The sequence below is a fragment of the Grammomys surdaster genome, unplaced genomic scaffold (genome assembly GCF_004785775.1).
Source record: "Grammomys surdaster isolate TR1022 unplaced genomic scaffold, NIH_TR_1.0 213, whole genome shotgun sequence".
Lineage (NCBI taxonomy): Eukaryota > Metazoa > Chordata > Mammalia > Rodentia > Muridae > Grammomys > Grammomys surdaster.
Genome location: NW_021604658.1, coordinates 381,111 through 398,833, shown reverse-complemented (window position 1 = coordinate 398,833; position 17,723 = coordinate 381,111). Strand labels below are relative to the sequence as shown.

The window sequence follows — 17,723 nt, the reverse complement described above, 5'->3', positions numbered from 1 at the left end:
GAGAGAGAGAGAGAGAGAGAGAGAGAGAGAGGAGACGAAGAGGAGGAGGAGGAGGAAGAGGAGGAGGAGGAAGAGGAGGAGGAGGAGGAGGAAGAAGAAGAAGAAAAGAGAAGAGGAAAAGAAGAGGAGAGGAGAAGCTTTCAGAAACACATGGAGAGAGAGGGGATGTGGATGGGGAGAGGAGGGGAAAGGGGTCGGGGGGAAGAGAATCAGAGAGAATAAGAGATCGAGGAGGGGGCAAACAACCCTTTTTATAGTAAGTCAGGCCCACCTGGTTGTTGCCAGGTAACTGCTGGGTGGAACCTAGAAGGAATGCCAACATTCCTCCATTTTGGTTTAATTTAAAAGAAAAAAAGGAGAAACTAGAAAGGATGATGATGAATCGGGAATAGGGTCATCATGATCTTTAGCTACGTCCTGCTGACTTTGGGGCAACACGTGTCTGGGAAACCTAAGAAAATAGGGATGGAGATGTTGGTCTTAGGAGAGTTGCCTGTTTCCTTGCTGTCCAGGGTCTATGGAAACTTCCTCTGTAGGTAGAAGGAGCACATCCAGTAGAAACACTTGTGTCTGTGAGAGTAGATTGAAGCATCTATGGGTTGCTTCTCTGGAGCTGCCTTGGATGTAGATTTTTGAGTAAACACCTGGACTTGACAAAATGCTGACACACACACACACACATGCATATTTATATATGTTAGAGGCATAAAATAAAGTTAAGTACATTTGGGAGAAAAAACTTTTTCTTAGGTGTACATTTGAAGTCTCTGTGGTTGGGGTGAGGGGAGTCCCAATCCCAGGGAACAAGAGAGAAATCCCACCCTATGAGATAAGTAGCAAGTGAGAACTTAGGCTATTGATTGGCTGGTGTACTTACCTAGATGGAGTCTGTTTGGTCCATGAGAGGTATATCTGAGTGGGTTTTCTGGAGCTTATAAGTTTATAAAAGTGATAAGTTTGTTAACAGCATGAACAATCTTTAAGATAAGTTCAGGGAAGACAAAAACCTTTTTTGGAGCAGAAGGAGCAAGAAGAGTTTTTCCCTTCTGTCTATGGGACTAAATATACGTAACTTTAGTATAATGAAAAACAATTTTAAGTTTACACTTAAAAGACAATTAAAGGAAACTTGAAAATTCAATGACCTTGTGAATATGATAGTTGATCATATAGTTTAGCATGAGGAACACCTTCGTCTATAGTTAAAAGACAACCAAAGGGAACTTAAAATTTGAACTTATGATTATAACAATTGGATTGTATAGTGGAATGTTTTATTAGAGTTAGGCTAATTTATAAGAACTCTATTGACTAATGTTTGGACAGTGACATAACAAGGGGAGGAAATATGAAGCATTTAGTCACTGGAAACTGAGTTTAGATAAGGAGGTAGCAGAAGGTCACATCTGTGAAAGGTTGCATCATCCTTTACCATGAAGCCTGTGAGTAAGGCAAACCTGTCTGTCTTTGATAAGAGATCTGGTAGTTGTAACTAGTTAACAAATTGACTAATGAACTAATAAGGTGGTGAATTACCTTGGGTTAAGGTGCTAGGTCTGTTTTCTAGTTGTAGTTAGCTTAGCTGTCAATATAGTCAGAAATCTGGGAAGAATAAATTATAGTCGAGATGTCTGACAGAGGTTGGTCAATAGGCCACTACCTAAACAGTTCCTAGGTCCCTGTGGTCTCCTTCAAAACTCGGGCAGGGTAAAGCCTGTCCATTAGGCCTAGAAAATGAGAAGCTTTTTCCTCTGGAGTAGGTATGTGGAAGAAATTCTCACCTTGTCTTAGGCAATCTGAGACATTTAACTCTCCGGGTATCTTCTCTGTTTGTCCACAGTGTAGGTCAAGCCCTGGCGTCGGGCAAGGCAAGGAAGCAGTTTTTCTCAGTGGTTATCATATCATACCACAACACAGGCGGTCTTGTCCCTGTGCCCATATCTTCTCAGAGACTTTGGGGGGGGGGGGCTTTGAGAGTCTCTATCTGTTATAATAAGCTCAAACATTTAACATTACATTTAGAAGATTTCTAACAAGATTTATTAAGTATACCTGAGTTAGACAGCTTGTATTTGCTTATTTGTTCTAGAATGTATCTGGTAAATTAAGAGTATATTGTAATTTAATAACTAGCAAAAATAAGGCTAAATGTATATTTTAAGGCAGTGATCTCTAACCTTTTTACTGTTGTAAATTTTTAAATTAATATTAAAATTATTCTTTATCAAGGCAGGAAAGAATGAAAGCCTTATCTTAATTGGAAAGTGTCTTTGGAGACCTTAAGTCAGGCTGTTCTCCTAAATGCAATGAAGTGGGGACTGCTCATAACAAAGATGGTGGGTAGTCATGGGACTGTCCTTAACCAAGACAGCACTGAAGCTACAGCCAGTTCTGTGACCACCCTTAGCTAAGGTGGTACTGAAACAATAACATAGGAAAACCTTCTCTGCCCACAACAAAGATGGCAGTCATGAGACTGCCCCGAACCAAGATGGCACTGAAGCTACAGCTCTACCGGGAGGAATGTGTTATACCTTCGAATGGAGCAGTAGAAATGTGGCTGTGTACTTTAGAATGGAATGGCAGAAGCATGGTAAAGACAAAGATAGACGACTCTAAGTGGCACAGTGTGAGAGGCACCCAGCACAACTTGGTGGTGGGCAGCGGTCGAGGTGTGAGGGCTGGGATTGGAAAATGCGCGCACCCGGCCCACGCCAGAGCAGCAGTGTGAGGGCCTGTGGGCAGGCAAGCGGGTAGTGTGAGAAGGCAAGCATCTGAGGGGGGGTTGGTGGGGAGGGTAGTGAGAGTACCTGCAACTGTGCTCTGTCTGCCAGCAACTCCACAGAGAGCAGAGGCTAGCTGCTACAGCAGAGTCAAGGGGGTGAGGAATCGGAGCAGAGGGCAAAGAAAGCAAGCTTCCAGAGAACGAGGTGGGGAGGGAAGCCTACGTAGAAATCTCTCCATTTTTCTGGATTGCAGTTTTCTTTTTAAAGTGTCACTAAGCAGCCATTTAAAGTTATTATTTTGTGGATAATGAGGCCAAATTTAGCCTGTGAATTCAACCAGGAGGTTTCCCAGTAGGGAGCCTGGGAGTGGTGGCAAAGACCTTCCCTTCTGGGTGACAGTAGGAGTTATTAATTTTATCACTTGCCACATTCTGAGGATAGATTAATAACTAGGATGAAGGAGTTGTTAATCACACCACGGCGTTCAAGGGTAAATTAATAACTAGGATGAAATAAGCAGCCAGGCTAGATTTACTAGATTGTCATGCAGTGATCTAGCAACTGAACTGAGGGACCAGCGCCTGAGCTGTGAGGCTCAGAGCCCAAAGGAGAATGGTTTACCTAGGCCTGGCCTAGGTTCTTTTTTGGCACCACAGGAGAGAGAAGCTGAGAGAGAAAACAATCTTGAGAGGTCGGGGGAGGGAGGGAGGAAAGAGAGAGGGAGAGAGGGAAGAGAGAGAGAGGGAGGGGAGAGAGAGAGGGAGAGAGGGAAGAGAGAGGGGGAGAGAGGGAAGAGAGAGAGGGAGGGAGGGGAAAGAGAGAGAGAGAGAGAGAGAGAGAGAGAGAGAGAGAGAGAGAGAGAGAGAGAAGCTGACCAGGAACACGTGGAGAGAGAGAAAGAAGATGAGGAGAGGGAGAAAGGGGACAGGAAGAGAAGAGAGTCAGAGAGAGTAAGAGAGTGAAAGAGTGAGGAGGGACCAAACAGCCCCTTTTATAGTAACCCAGACCTATGTAGCTGTTGCCAGGTAACTGTTGGGCAGAGCAAAGAAGGAATGATAACAGTGAGCCCCCATGGGCCCAGGTCAGTTGACTCTGTAGGCCTTCTTGTGGTGTTTTTGACCCTCCAGGATCCTTCAGTCCTTCTCCCCACTCTTCCACAAGTCTTCCCTGAGCTGGGTAGTGGGGCAGGGGTATGTGAGGGTAGGTGGGACTGAGAGTCATGGAGGGGGGGTCTGCAATCAAGACATAGGATTAATGAATGAATGAACACGTTTTATAGAATAAAAATAATTAAAACAACAACAAAATCCCACTTAATGGCCTTTTTCTATTCAGACCATTCTATACTTCAGCCAGAACCATATTTCTACACGGTAGAGTGCTCTTCCTTTCTCAGGGTGTTAGCTGTTTTAAGGGGGAAGCCAATCCGACCTAAATCAGAGGCGTGAGCTAGTAAACCTTGACTGTCAGGTATGAAGTGGGTCATGGCCCGAGTAACCCAGTGCAGCTGCCTATCTAGAATCACATCTCCTCAGATGTGTTTCCAGAAAGACTGCCAGTGCCTATCACACTTCCATGAGTCCTTTTCTTGTTTGTGCTCAGAGAAGAGTGTTGTTGTTGTTGTTGAAATAAGAACTTTACATTCTTTTAAATTTGACTTCCTAACCAATTACTGGTGCTGGGTTTTGCTGTTCTCTTAGTTTAATCAAGGTACATATGTCTACATAATTGCACATCAACTTAAAGTTGGAGAAGGACAAGGAAGGCTGATATCCCAAAGGAAATCCAGGCTTCCATATTTGGGGAGGGATGTAGCGTAGATTGAGGTGTGGGCTATTGTTGATTTTCTTTGTTGGCATATGAAGGGCATTCATATTTTGTATTTGATGTGTATTTCTCCTTTGCTCTGTAGATTAGAAAAGCTCAGTCATTGGGGGGCTTTATCTTGGAGGTGTTAACTTGTGTACTTCCTGTTGCCCCATACAGGACAATCTTTCAAATCTGACACTAAATAGACATTACTATTCTTTACTGTGTTGAGGTAACCACCAGAAAAATAGAACTACATCCCCACTCTGGAGCCATGCAGAGGGACAGAGCCAGTCTGTCACCCACATCATCCACCTCCACTAGCAGACAATGGGGTTTGGGGGAAGGGAGAGAACATGAAACAATGAGTCACTGGTAAAGAGTGGTCATATTGAGGAACACGGGAGAGTCCTTCAGTAGTGAACACACAGATGGGGCCCAGTGACCCTCAGCTTAGGAGTCCCCTTCTTTTCTGGGAACAGCATAAAAAAAAAAAAAGATTGTGTAAGATTCATTAGATCCCCAGAGCATGGGTGGGTAGGTCTTGCTTATAATGAGCTAATTTGCATTTCAGGGTTTTCAAATGTATTCTCATAACATAAACATTTCTCATGTCATCACACCATTTGTAAAGACTGAGGAGTGTTTCTACGTGGTGGATGATTTAAATTGCATCCAATTTAAAATTGATGTAAATTTTCTGGAGGGTAAACATGTGTATGAATATGACCTCACTGCCCCCCCACCCTCACCCCCTGGGAGGGATTGGATTTTTCTTGGTAGAAAATAAATTCCTAGGTACAGACTTCCTTGTCCAAAGGCTAAGAACATTTTCAGATTAGTTAGGCTTAGCCTGTTATGCTGAGCTCCCGTATCTGATATGCCTTAATGCCATTTGCCTAGTGTACTTTGGCTCCTGAAGAATCTCTCAGGAAGGACCAGGGTCTGAAAGGCTGGCTGTTGCTCACTCGATCAGCCAGTTGCTGGTACTGCTTTTAACCCTCTAAGAAGGATTCTGGCAAGTGAGTGCCCAGGCCCTAGCTCATTCTGCCCACACTCCGAGGTCTTGGGTGAAATCATTTGGGTTATACAGTCCAAGAGTTGTGCCAGCTTTGTTTATTCACATCTGTGTGGTTAGAACAGCTGTGGAATAGGACAGAAGTTTCTACTTTGTAGGGGAAACCATGACTAGTGGGGAGCCCTTGAAGTGTGATTCTAGGATGACACTGCCATTTCACCAACTCATACTGTGGAAACCACTTCCCTGTAAACAACCTGAGCTGAGAGAGCACCTGACCTATTCTTGCGGATATGCTGAGCCCCGTGGTTACCCAAGACCCCTCTTGCATGTATCAGTCAACAGGACACAGCTGTGCTAAAATACTTCCTCTCCAATCAACTCCCCCCCTCCCCCCGCCGACAGTTCCCACCTCCCCACAGCTCAGGGTCTACATACAAAAAGACTAAGATGTAGCTTGGCCCCAAGAAGGATGCTGGCAAGTGAACATCCAGGCTCCATCTCATTCAGCCCACACTCCCTATTCTCTTCCCTCCCCCCATCTCTATTCCTGGACCTGCTCATGCAAGTCTGTCTTCGATCATGGTTCTTGTCTCTAGCTTTTGTCGGACTATATCACCAAATACTGCAGACAAGAGTAACTGTGTAAAACAACTTCACAGGGGATTTTCAATATGCCTTAGGCTGTGGGGTAGAGGGTGTGTTCCTTAGCATCCGATTTTTATATAGCTCAGAAGAAAGGTTGAGTCTTCTCCTGTTTGAGAAATGGGGAAACTGAAGATATTTCATCAAGAGGTAGAATCCTGTGACACGTGTCAGCCATCCGAGTACTGAAAGTCCCTCAGTCTGTGTCACAGGTGATCCGCAGGGCTGGTCTCTTAGACTGGAGCTCCTCAGTAGAGCTGGAACATGAGAGGAAATGTCACTCGCTTAGTGACATTTCCTGCAGGGGGAGATAGTGACCAACTTTAAAGTAGAAAAAGGACGTGGAAGGGGCAGGATGGATGAAGAACAATCTCCAACTGCTTTCCGGTTCTCCCCAAGAGTAAGGACCCCTGGACAGCACTCTCTCCCTCTACTTTTTTCTGATTTTATCATTGGTTTAAAAAAATATGGGGGTGATTCATTTGTTTCTATGAAAACTCCCTTAGGGTCAGCCTGTGCCTTCCCTCAGAATTGTCCCAGACTCCCAAGCATCTGTGGTCTTTTCTGTGAACACACCCCCTACCCTCAGTTGGCCCCTAACAAGTCAGCAGGTGACTATTATGAAAGAAATTGGCAGTGTCAGGTTAAAAAAAAAAAAACAAAAAAAAAAAAAAAAAAACACGGTTTTCCTGTCCATCTCTGGAAGAGGCAGGAAATGGGTTGGAGAATCTGAAAAGGCCCACAGGGTGGCTGGGTGCACTCTTAGGGAGCCCTGACTTTTGAGAATGCACAGAGAAGCCAGAACAGGACTTGAGGCCTGGCCCGGGAGCAGGCAGGGAGTCATAGAGGAGCTGCCTCCAGCAGAGGAAGAGGAGGCTGGCTTATGAGACCACTAGCACCACCCCTGTCTCTATGGGAAGATCTGGGGATGACAGGTTGCAGAGTCAGCCGGGAAAATTAGAATGACCTTGAGCTTAGCTTTCCAAGTCAGAGGAGGTGCAGAGAAGGGTGAACCCTTCTGTTGCCTATTCCTCAATCTTTGTAGCTACTAAGTCAAAAACTGATAGGTCTGTGCCAACTCTCCCTGGTACCTGTGTCAACCAAGTACAACAGAGAGGAATTCCTATGAGTCTTGAGAGAACAAAAATACCAGTTACATCTATGGGCAGATTAGGGAACAGTGACCCAAGGTTGGGCTGTTTACCAAAAAAATAAACTCTGGATACTTTAATATTGATTTATTTAACCAAATTAATTAAAAATTTACCAGTACACATTAATTGTACATAGCTATGAACTTTATTGAGGCATTTTTATCTATGTAATGTGTTTGATCATATGAACTCCTCTATTACACTCCCTTCCCTCACAGTGCCTCATCCACTTTCACTTCAGCGTTCTCCTCCCACTATGTTCTACATACAAGAGAAAATAAAAAGCACTTGTTTTCCTCAGGAAGGCTCTTTTCATTTAATGTGATGTCCAGTTCCATTCATTTTCCCGCAAATGGTGTAACTTTGTTCTTCTTTATGGAAGATTAATGTTCTATTATCTATACATACCTCTGCTTCTCTGTTTCTTTCTTCCCCTTTCTTCCTTCTTCCTTCCTTCCTTCCTTCCTTCCTTCCTTCCTTTCTTTCTTTCTTTCTTTTTTTTTTTTTTTTTTTTGGAACAGGGTTTCTGTGTAGCCCTGGCTATCTTGGAACTTGCCCTGTAGACCAGGCTGGCTTTGAAGTCAGAGATCTACCTGCCTCTGCCTCCTGGGATTAAAGGTTTGACCCACCACATCTGGCTAACTTATTATTAATTATTATCATTATCATCACCATCATCAGCGTCATGTTGATGGACACATAGGCTAATTCCAAAACTTGGATTTTGTGAATAGTGTCACAATAAACCTGGGCTTGTGGGGTGTCTCTGCTGTATGTTGACTTTAATACCAATACTTTGGGCATATACCAAAGGCAGTACAGCTGAGTCATGTAGTAGCTTGCTTTTGCTTTCGAAGACTCCCTGTGTTGATTTCCATCATGGCTGTACTCTACATTTCTGCTAACACTGGACAGGGTTCCTTAGCCTCCAGCTTCTCTCCTGCATTTGTTGTTTTAGCCATGCTGGCTGGGCTGAGATAGAATCTCAATGTGGTCTTGTTTTGAGATTCACTGACCGCTACAGACTGAACATCTTTTCACGTCTATGTTTGCCACTAGTGCTTGTTTTAAGAAGTGTCTCTTCAGTTTAATGGCCCATTTATTGATCTAATTACTTGAGGATTTTGTGTGCTATTTTACTTCCTTATTTATTCTAGATATTAATCCTCTGTTACATGGAACAACTGAGAGCAAAATACTCAGTACATGCAGCCAGCTGTCTCTACAGCTGAGCAGCCCAGTAATACTCAGTACATGCAGCCAGCTGTCTCTACAGCTGAGCAGCCCAGTTGAGACAACAAACAAAAGATAACATGATTAGCATCATTTAGCAGAAATGATTGGGGAAATGCTCTGAAGAAGTTGTACTGAAGTTCCAAGTCCAGAGTTCTGGGCAGAGCAGGACCGGGATGAGCCTCTACCATCTCTTTTCCTCAGTAGGTATTTTTCCATGATAGATTAAACAACAATAACCCTGGTTAGAAACAGCTTACTTCTTAGCTGCTCTCAATAACATGAAGTTTTTAATCTTGGACTGCTTTGCTGTTCTCTCTCTCTCTGTGTTAGTGCAAGAGGTAGGGTCAGCCCAGTCTCAGCCTAAAGGTCTTTACTTGACATAAGCATACTTGGCTATGACAGAGGAGGGGGCAACCCTGCCTCCATGCCAGCTTCTCAATGAGCTTAACCAATACACAACACTTTACTAATACACAAAGTAATTACAAAGGGTTTCATGTAGCCTAGGCTAGCCTGAAGCTTAATATATAGTTTAGATCAGCCTTGAACTCTCAATCTTCCTGTCTCCCCTCCCTTGGTGCACCATAGATATGCACCACTATGTCTGGTTTTGTCTAATTGAGTTTTCTAAAGCATTTCTATGTGTTCTTAGCTGCTTGCTGAAGAGATTCCTGTAACTGTCTATGCTACCCCTCCCCTATCCCTGGCAGTCCCAAAGTGGTTAACACCTACTCTGTATGTCGGTGAGTAATTGTTTAGCCTTTTCTGTAAGACCTTCTTCCAAAGCTGTCAACCAACAAATATTTATAGCTTGTCCTTTACCATCTCCACACTCAGATATGTGAAGTAATGACTTATTTTCTGAGTGACCCACTCCTAAAACTGGAGATTCTGTTCTTTTTGTTCTGCAAAGTCAGCATCACTGGCAGGACAAATGGTGGTGGGAGAGAGAGGAAGGAATGGGAAAATCTGAAGGAGGAGTCACCAACAGGAGATGGCCATAGTGCCTCTAGCTTCAGATTTCTGAAACAGATAAAGCATTATTTTATGAAACAATGGTTATCTTATAAAATATTGTATACCTAGTATATGTTGTTTCTGTACTAAAGTCAACCTTTAAAAAATAATTTTATGTGTATCGGTGTTCTATCTACATGTATGTACACATGTGTATAGTTCCCCATGTGCATGCTTGGTGCCTTAAAGAGGCCAGAAGAATCAAACCCAGGACCCCTAAAAGGGCATCCAATCAGTGCTCTTAACTACTGAGCCATCTCTCCAACCATGACAAATTCAGTCTTCATCTTCATAAATTTGTTTGTTTGTTTGTTTTTTCTTAAATCCAGCTTTCTAAGAATCCTGCAGCTTTGCCTAGTTTATTGGTACATTGGTACATGCCTGTGAGCCTAGAACTTAAGGCTGAGATAGGAGTGATCTCATGTTTAAGACTAGCTCGGATTATGTAGCAAGACCTTCTCTCAAAACAAAACAAAACAAAACAAAAATAAAAACAAACAAACAAAAAACCAAAAAAAAAAAACTAACCTAATTCATTCCATTCTTTAAATTCTAACAACTCTACAAAGGCTAAGTACAGAGTTAATGGAAAGATAAGTGAGAAACTGAGAAACCTAAGCAGGAGACCCAGAGGCATAAGTTTAGACAAAGAGTCAGGTCCTAAGGAGAGATATATCTGGTTAGCTGCAGCTGCTGGGAATTACCGGATCCTACGACGTTCTTTTCTGCTCTAAAGGAGGTAGTGTTTCCTAGCAACTCTCCGGTTCCTGTAAACTTTTCCCTCAGAAGATAGCAACACCTGCACTTAAACCCAAAGGGTGCTCATCATTCCTCTTCCATAGCAGCTATTAATTAATGGCCAGATGTTATCCAGATGGCCAGGCCAGTGCCTTAGGGGCCTTGGCACCTAAAACAGACCAATCATTTCAAAAGTCAACCTGCCCATAAACCTCTTACCCAATCATGTGATGCCAAGACTTAGAAACCAGCTTTTTGTTTTGTTTTGTTTTGTGTTTTGTTTTTTGTTTTTTTGTTTTGTTTTGTTTTTCGAGACAGGGTTTCTCTGTGTAGTCCTGGCTGTCCTGGAACTCACTCTGTAGACCAGGCTGGCCTCGAACTCAGAAATCCGCCTGCCTCTGCCTCTCGAGTGCTGGGATTACAGGCGTGCGCCACCACCGCCCGGCTCGTGATTTTTTCCTTTAAGAACCTCTTTCCCAGTCTGGAGAGATGGCTCAGCTGTTAAGAGCACTGACTGCTCTTCCAGAGGTCCTGAGTTCAATTCTCAGAAACCACATGGTGGCTCACAACCATCTGTAATGGGGATCTGGTGCCCTCTTCTGATGTGTCCGAAGACAGTGACAGTGTATTCACATACATGAAATAAATAAATCTTAAAAAAAAAAAAAAAAAGAACCCCTTTTCCTAGACTTTGTGATCGATCTCCAGCAAGGAAGGATTGCATGCTTGAACTTGTGCTGAATAAACCCTCGGAGTCGAGTCCTGGTGGTCTTTAGAGTCTCTGAATCTGGGCATAACATACGTGCTGGCTAAGAAGTTAGTCCATGATCCAGGATCATGTAGTTCATAATACCGTGACTAACATGTTATGCTTACATTGCTTGATTGATACTTCTAGAATCATATAAAAATGTTCCTTAAAATACTGAATTTTAAACAGTAAAGTTCCTTAGGTTTGGATCAGGGATTTGTTTTGTTTCCTAAGTGCTTAATATTATTTTCCTAGAATCCATATTCCACAAAAATCAGTGGTTTACATTAAAAACAAGAAAATTGGGCAATGTAATGTGTTACTCAGCTTTCTGTTACTGTGACAAAATATACAAGATAGTCAACTCTTTTTTTTTTTTTTTTGAGGGGGATGGCATGGATTTGAGACAGGGTTTCTCTGGCTATCCTGGAGCTCTCTCTATGTAAACCAGGCTGGCCTCCAACTCAGAGATCCTTGTGGCTCTGCTTCCCAAGTGCTGAGATTAAAGGAATATGGCACCACACCCACCTAAGATAATCATCAAGGAGGAAGCTTTTGCTTAGATTCATTGAGAGATTTCCGTTTCTGTGTTGTTGGTCCCATCCCTTTGGAACTGTGGCAGCTTGGTACATCATGATGGGAGGACATCAAAAAATGCTGACTGCTCATTTTATGACATCAGTAAGCAAAGACAGAGACTAAGACTACAATCCCTGAAGTCATGACTCCAACGGCCAAACTCTTTTCTGCTAGGCACTGCTTCCATCTCCTCCTCACAGTACAACAGGCTGGTGAGCAAGCCTTTAATCATAGTCAGGGGAAAACGGAAATGCAAGTAAATGATTCTACTAGGGTGTGGGTTCACAGTGGTTGAATCTCTTTCATTGGTAAGCTTTTTAAATGAGTGAATAGAAGAAGCTACTCAGGAGACTGGTTCAGAACTGCTGAGTGACTTCCCAGAAAGACACAAAATTAACATCTGCTAATTTCTGATAGCATAAAAAGACCGAAGAATAATTCCTCATGCTGTATGAAGATGAGTTTAGGTGCTCACACACAGAACGCACTACTTTTACTAGTGGAGCGTTCCCTAGACCAGTGGTTCTCAGCCTTCCTAATGGCTACCCTTTAATACAGTTCCTCATGTAGTGGTGACCCCCAACTATAAAATTATTTTCATTTCTATTTCATAAATGTAATTTTGCTACTGTTACGAATCATAACGTAAATATCCATGTTTTCTGATGGTCTTAGGCAACTCTCAAAGGAGTCACAACCCACAGGGTGAGAACCACTGCCCTAGACCATATCAATTATAAAATTGATTTTATAATCAATCATTTATAAAATATAATTATTTATAAAATACTAGTGTCAGTTTCAATTTCCCAGGAAGCCATCCCCTGGGAAATGTCTTGTATACTAGTGGAATGCACTGCCCATCCCTGTGGCTTCAGTCTCTCCTCTTATGTCCCTGTTCTCTTGCAGTGTCCCCGTCAATCTGCGATTGTGATGCTCCCTGACATTTTATTGTGTGCCAAAGGCAACACAAACCAAACTATCGAGTAAGTATTTGTTGCTTGATACATGTGGTTCGATTTCTCCCTTAGAAAGCTAATCACACTCATGGATTCACAGAGACTATTGGGGAAAAGCTGAAAGTGGGGAGGGGGTGTGTGAAGAGGAAGTCATGAGATATCCACAATGCTTTCATTACATAACACCATTTTAAAAAATTAAAATACAGCACAAAAACAAAATAGGATACACAAGCAAGATTAAGAAGAAACCCAGAGTACGACTGGATGTTAGGGTGGGACCACAGGAGAAACGTCCTTCAGAACTGCAGAGACAAGCATTTCCTCCTCATCCAGCTCACAGACGTTACACTTCCCTGCTACTTCCAGAACCTCTCAGAGTTCAATTCCAGGTCAGGGATGAATTCCTGGACCTAGTACTGGCTAGGGTCAGCTCAGACCTGTCAGCTTCTCTTGACCTGGAAACTTCAGAAAATTGTGGAATAATGAGACCTTAAGGACATCCACAGGGAACTCTTGTGACCCTGCATCCTTCTCTTCCTATACATTTCAAGATCTGACTTTGTATCCCCAAATTTTCTCCAATCTTAGGGCTCATGTGCTTTAAGAGTCTGTGAGGCCTTTTGAAAGCCAGCTTTCTTATGATACTCCCTGTCTTCACGGTGCTCAGGTACTGTGCAGGCCCTAGACCAGGTCTGAGCACCTAGGACTATAGAGAACCAGTACTAGTAGGAAGCCTCTCTCAGCCCCATCAGCTTCCTGGTCATGTGATAACCATTCAGTCTCTGTGGGATTTTCCATGAGACCATTAAGAAGCAGCAGGTAGCTGGACTCTTGGCAGCATGTGTGTCAGGGGTGTTCTCTGTGAGAGACACAATGGAAAAACATAAGGTGCTGTGCAGAAGATAAGGCCAGCTAGCCTCTCTGTGCCCTGGCTCTGAGGAATATTCAGACGTGCATGCAGACAGCACAAAGAGGACAAAGGAAAATAGCATATATTTTCCCAGACATTTTTGCTAGATTTCTGTATTTTCCTTTCCTTGGGTATTTCTTGGTTTTTGTTTTGAAACTCTATATCTCTCTACAGGGAATTTAATTTTCCAATCAAATCACTTCAGCTTCTTATTGAGAAATGACACCTGGAACCCCTTGGAAGTCAAGCTTTACCACACTGCTAGAACCTAGTAGGACCTACCATTTGTCAATAGTCTACTTCCTGTCAAAATCTGTTAGACCTCCTTTTCCCATCCTGAAACTAGGACTATGTGCCTCCCAGAACAGAATAGAATTGTCAAAACTTTTCTCAAAGGAGAATTCTCTGGGAAATAATCTAGAAGCCTCTCTGGGGTTCCCTATTTAGAGGGTGTCAGGCATATACTTTGGCATTGTGGTTCCAGCCATAGCTAGACACAGAAACAAAGGACAGGCTCACAGGAGGCAGAGGAGATGTAAGGAAAGGGGGTTTCACTGAAGAAGATACTTTCTGGGTATAAAATGTAACTGCTCTTTAGAGATACTCTGGGGTTTTGGAAGATGAAACACTGAGGAGACAAAGAAGGGACTTTTAACCATGTTACTGGAACCCACGTTTGCATGGGCCAGGAGAGCCTTGAGTTACCACAGCGTTTCAGACAGTTTTCAAGAATGGCCCAGCTGCTTACTCACTGGGGCAATGGTTTCCACAGTGTGAGGAGGTGTAATGTTGTGTTGCTGGGTAGCTGAGGACTTCTCGTCAGAGCAGATCTGCATACCAAGCATTCTTCCCACAGAGCTGCGCCTTCTGACCGCCTCCCCAGTTATCCAATAGTGCCATGTGCCATGGAGGCTGATGCCATGGAGTCTGAAAAGCACAACTCAAGCTAAGACCATGCCTTGCACAGAGCTAGCACAGCTGAGACCAGGCCTTGCATGGAGCTAGGACAGCTGAGACCAGGCCTTGCATGGAGCTAGGACAGCTGAGACCAGGCCTTGCACGGAGCTAGCACGCTGAGACCAGGCCTTGCATGGAGCTAGCACAGCTGAGACCAGGCCTTGCATGGAGCTAGCACAGCTGAGATCAGGCCTTGCATGGAGCTAGCACAATTAGAGAAGCCAGCGCTGCAGGAGAAGCAATAGTGAGGGTGGCAAAGGGTGTGTCATGCTTGTCATAGCACTTGGGAGGCTGAAGCAGGAGGACTGCCTTAAGTTCAAGGCCAGCATGTGCTACCTAGTGAATTCGAGGCCAATCTGGTATATGTGTATGTACATGTTCATGTATATATCATGTATATGATGTACATGTATATGTACATGTGCACTCTGTACATGTGGATATGTATTGTATATATGTATATACAGAGGGATCTTTCTCAAAAAAAATCTGTATCCCATATCTAATGCATGTTCATAATTATAATCCAGTGTCAAAACTCTCATAAAAACTGTGACTGCTTTGATGAATTAACTATTTAAAAGCTGAGCTCATCACTTTTTTTCTTATTTTGAGACAGATTCTTGCTCTGTAGCTCAGGCTGCCCTTAGACTTGCTCTAACACGAGGTCCTCCTGTCTGTGCCTCCCCAATGCAGGGATTACAGGCTGAGTTCGTTGCTCTTATCACATCTTCAGTCTGAGCGTCAATCTCTGATGTCCACTTGACTGGCTAACGTGTGTTTTCTTAGAAGCATCCAAGCTACATGATGTCACAAACCTTCACATTCAGGGTGTGATTGAAATGTTACTTATTCGGCCCACGCCACAAAGTGCCATGCACATTACTCTCTGTGGTCAGAGAGGTGTTAGCCCAGCATGGGTCAGAGTTTGGCTCTGTGGGAGGAAGCTTTCATCTGTAGATCTCTCTTACTGCAGTCACACTATGTCCCACCTCCTCTCTCCGCCAACAACATTTCCATACACTCAGCATCAACAAGCAAGCAACCAAGTTATTCTTGTAATATCCTGAATCTGTGGTCCGCACCATACCCCAGAGTGTGCAGCACTAAGTCATTTCCTCCAGTCATTCTTAGCCTTTAATTCCTCCTGGTCAATAGTTGACTAGGGAACATGCCTGGAGACCCAGAACGTTGCAGGCAGAATTGAGCACCACACCTTGACTCTGTCCGCAGTCCTCTGCTGGTCCAACTCCACCCAACTCCATACACGTCTCTACAGCTCTATTTTTTTGTTGTTGTTAACAACCTCCTTACTGTAGCCCTCAGCTTAGTCTAACGGTTCTTAACCTTCCTTACGGGGCAACCCTTGAATACAGTTCTTCACGTTGTGATGACCCCCCAACCATAAAATTATTCCATTACCACCTCATAATAGTAATTTTGCTACTGTTGTGAATTATAATATAAATATCTGATATTCAGGATATCTGATGCACAACCAATGTGGGGGTTGCCATTCACAGGTTGAGAACCACTAGCTTAGTCTAATCTGATCCTTGAAGCTCTCTTCAGTTTGGTCTCTCTTCATTTTAGAGTTGTTTCTCATGCTCTTATCAGACATTTGAACCATATGTATTCCTGTTGCTTCAGATTATCTAAGAAAAAAATCAAAGAACTTCATTCCTGGTGGCTAAATGTTTGGACTAGTTTCCAAGGACTCTTATTTGACCCAGTCTCTGGGTCTGAAAAGCAATAGAAGGCTTGGGCCAGCTTTCAGTTGAGAAAACTGTAGGTTTTGCACTTACTATAGTGACACACACCTGTAATCCCAATTTGGAAGGTGGGGTGTCTTGGTTAGGGTTTCCACTGCTGTGAAGAGACATCATGACCAAGACAACTCTTATAAAAGATAACATTTAATTGGAATTGGCTTACAGATTCAGAGGTTTAGTACTTTATTATCATGGCTGGAAACATGACATGCTGTAGGCAAACATGGTGCAAGTGAAGGAGCTGAGAGTTCTACATCTTGCTCCAACTGCATCCAGGAAAGACTGTCTCTTCCAGGCAACTAGGAGGAGGGTCTCAAAGTCCACCCCCACAGTGACACACCGTCTCCAACCAGTGCTACTCCTTGGGCCAAATATATTCAAACCACCACACAGAAGCAAGAGAATAGGACATTCAAGGTTATCAAAACCGGCGTGTGTGCATGTGTATGATACATTAGATTATAGAAAAAAATGAAAGCTGAAGGGTGGAAGACCATAAGCCAGGAGGGATTTTGGAGTATGGGAGAAAGGAGAGCTAACACAAAGGGATAGTGTACAGAAACCAAAATGGTAGCCTATTACCCACAATCCAATTTAAAAACTTACTAGAGAGATGGAAGAATGTGAGTGAAATGAGAGAAGTGGGTACCAGCACGGGTTTAAAGGACTAAATGAGGATAAGGGATGGGGGAGGGGAGAGAGTAAAGGATGGGTTTAGAATCACTAAGGATGTTCAAAAAAGACTTTTGCAGACCCACCAATTAGTGTCCAATGGACCTAGCAACTTTTAGTTCACTATTTATACTGCTGAGCTAATCAGGGCTCTCTAGGGAACCACCATGTGAGCTCTAATAAAAATTGGGGAGCTGTCTCGTGTAACCATGAAGGCTGATGAACTCCAATGTTTGGGGGTAAGTTGGCAAACTGAGGGATAATGGTGAGGTTCTATTGCCATTGTTCATCACAAAGAAGAAGAGCCAACCCTCCTCAGAGTCGAGAGAGTCAACCCTTCTATTCCAACCTCAGCATCAGCTGATTGGCTGAGGCCCATCCTGTTAAGAAGAGCAATCTGTGTTAGATTTTATGAGTTTATTTTTTATTTATTTTTCAAAGATTTATTTATTTTATGTATGCGAGTACACTGTAGCTGTCTTCAGACACACCAGAAGAGGGCATCGGATCCCATTATAGATGATTGTGAGCCTCCATATGGTTGCTGGGAATGAACTCATGACTTCTGGAAGAGCAGTCAGTGCTCTTAACTGCTGAGCCATCTCTCCAGCCCAGTTCCTCAACCTAGAACTGACCTTAATACTTGCATGTAATTAAAATGGTATAAAAGCAAAAAGGAGGAGGGGGGATGGGATAGGGGGTTTCTAGGGTGGGGAAAGGGGGAAGGGGATATCATCTGAAATGTAAATAAATAAAATATCCAAAGAAGAAGAAAAG

At 43.3% G+C, this 17,723-nt stretch overlaps 1 long non-coding RNA gene across 1 annotated transcript in view; it reads left to right on the top strand.

The window, feature by feature from the left end:
• The window catches only part of LOC114625069, a 23,233-nt gene that overhangs the window by 730 nt on the left and 4,780 nt on the right, over positions 1-17,723 (top strand). Inside the window, exon 2 of the long non-coding RNA XR_003712005.1 lies at positions 12,583-12,659. This is a non-coding gene — a long non-coding RNA (uncharacterized LOC114625069). The remainder of the gene's footprint in view (positions 1-12,582; positions 12,660-17,723) is intronic.